The 2,383-nt window shown below is 38.1% G+C and overlaps 1 non-coding gene across 1 annotated transcript; it reads right to left on the bottom strand.

Moving 5' to 3' along the window:
• Positions 1–816: 816 nt before the first annotated feature.
• Positions 817–923, bottom strand: LOC139851006 (small nucleolar RNA R71). Its single transcript, XR_011760373.1, has one exon. It is a non-coding gene; the product is annotated as a small nucleolar RNA R71 (small nucleolar RNA).
• Positions 924–2,383: the final 1,460 nt, after the last annotated feature.

Below are 2,383 nucleotides of genomic sequence, written 5' to 3'. Positions count from 1 at the left end.
GTGGGCTTCCGATTTAAAGGGTCCTGGCTACCTACTGCATCTATTGGCTATTCGAAACGTGGGCAAAATCAGAAAAGTCTATTAATTTAATAACTTATATAATTTTTATTTTTATAACTAATAGGATATTCAGTGAATGGACTGAGCAAAACGTTCACCACCTTTCATACGTTCACCACCTGTAACCCGATCAAGACATCTAGCCAATATTGTCGCCGTTGAATTTTCTTTAGAATCATCGTCAAGTCGAACAAGTACTCCAATTCAAAAATTCAAAAATCCGATAATTCATTTTTTGAACCCGACTTCACAATTGAGAACCCGGAGGATATTCAGAGACAATTCCAAGATCCTGAACCACTAATCATTCCTCCTGAACCACAAACCGTTAAATCAGAATCCTCTAGTGATTCGTATTCAACAAATTCAATTATGGAAGTAACGGAACCTCTAAGTATGGAAGACCGAATGAGAGCCACACGCACGGGCCAAGGTAACGCCATTATTAAGCCAGATGTTAATGCGTCAGATTATGAAATCAAAGGACAAATCCTACACATGGTAACTAATCAATGCCAATATAGTGGTACGCCAAAAGAAGATCCAAACGAACATCTTCGAACCTTTAATAGGATCTGTACTCTATTCAAAATCAGAGAAGTTGAGGATGAACAGATCTATCTCATGTTGTTTCCCTGGACTTTAAAGGGAGAAGCCAAAGATTGGTTAGAATCGTTACCCGAAGAAGCGATTGACACATGGGATATCTTAGTTGAGAAATTTCTTAAAAGATTCTTTCCGGCATCTAAAGCCGTGAGACTTCAAGGAGAAATTGTTACGTTCGTACAAAAGCCAAATGAAACATTATATGAGGCATGGAAAAGATTCGGAAAGTTGTTGAGAGGATGTCCTCAACATGGTTTAGACACTTATCAAATAGTACAAATATTCTACCAAGGTGTCGATGTTGCTACACGAAAAGACATCGACACAGCAGCTGGTGGTTCCATTATGAAGAAAACCGCAAATGAAGCTCACAAAATCATTGATAACACAGCCTCCCACTCACATGAGTGGCACCAGGAAAAAGATATTTTTCGTTCATCTAAAGTGGCTAGAGCCGATTCTAGCCATGACTTTGATTCCGTTTCTGCAAAAATAGATGCTTTCGAGAGACGAATGGAAAAGATGAATAAAGATATTCACGCGATACGAATAAGTTTTGAGCAATGCGGTGGACCACACTTAACGAAAGATTGTCACATTGAGCAAACGATGGAACAACGTGAGAATGTTTCCTACATGAACCAAAGTCCGGGAAATAATTATCAAAATAATTATCAACCGCCAAGGCCAAACTTTAATCGAAATCAAAACATTTTTTACAATCCAAATGGACCCAACAATAACTCGTATAACCAACAAGGTCTGAATAACCAACCAACTCAAAACAACACTTTCAATCAACAAAGACCTAGCTTGTATAAACCACCACAATAAACCGAAGAGAAAAAGCCAAATCTGGAAGAAATGATGGCAAAGCTAATAGAATCTCAAACACAATTTATTGCAACTCAAACCCAAACAAATGAGAGGTTTGTTCAGTCATTAAGAACTCAACAAGCTTTTATTTTGAATCTAGAAAAACACGTAGGTACTCTTGCTAGCATGATGAGTGAGAGGGAACAAGGAAAGCTACCGAGTAATACTGAAGTAAATCCTCGAAATGAGAATGTTAATATGGTATCAACAAATTCTGAAAAATCAGCACCAGAAGATGAGAAGGTTTTAGATGTGAGTAACAATGAAGAAGTTACAACACCACCACCACCCGAGTATGTAAAGCCAGTAGTGGCACCATACAAACCACCCATCCCGTTTTCAAGAAAAGGAGTTGAGTATGAGCAAGTGATAGGTAATAAAGTTTGTGATACCTCTGGAAAGAAGAAGAAGAATAAGAAAGTGCAAGAAATAAAAATCGTAAAAATAAACCCGGTGAAGACAGTTCCACCAAAAGTTCCACCCAGGTTGGGTGATCCGGGTGAATTTATTGTTCCTTGTCTACTTAGTGATTATGTCATGTATGATGCACTAGCAGATTTAGGTGCAAGTGTGAGTTTTATGCCTCTTTCATTATATAAGAGATTAGGAGTAGGTGAGTTAAGTCCAACGAAAATGAGTGTTCAACTCTTTGATCAAACCATTAGGCACCCAGTTGGAATTACTGACAACCTACCCGTTCAAGTAGGTAATTTAACTTTTCTAGTCGAATTTATTGTCATTGACATAGAAGAGGACCCAAACATTTCTCTAATTTTAGGTCGACCATTCTTAGCGTCCACCGGGGCGTTATTTGATGTAAGAGAGGGTACAATGACACTTA

The sequence above is a fragment of the Rutidosis leptorrhynchoides genome, chromosome 5 (assembly GCF_046630445.1).
Source record: "Rutidosis leptorrhynchoides isolate AG116_Rl617_1_P2 chromosome 5, CSIRO_AGI_Rlap_v1, whole genome shotgun sequence".
In the NCBI taxonomy this organism is placed as follows: domain Eukaryota; kingdom Viridiplantae; phylum Streptophyta; class Magnoliopsida; order Asterales; family Asteraceae; genus Rutidosis; species Rutidosis leptorrhynchoides.
The sequence above is the reverse complement of the archived record's forward strand: the minus strand, read 5'-3'. Positions and strand labels throughout refer to the sequence as shown.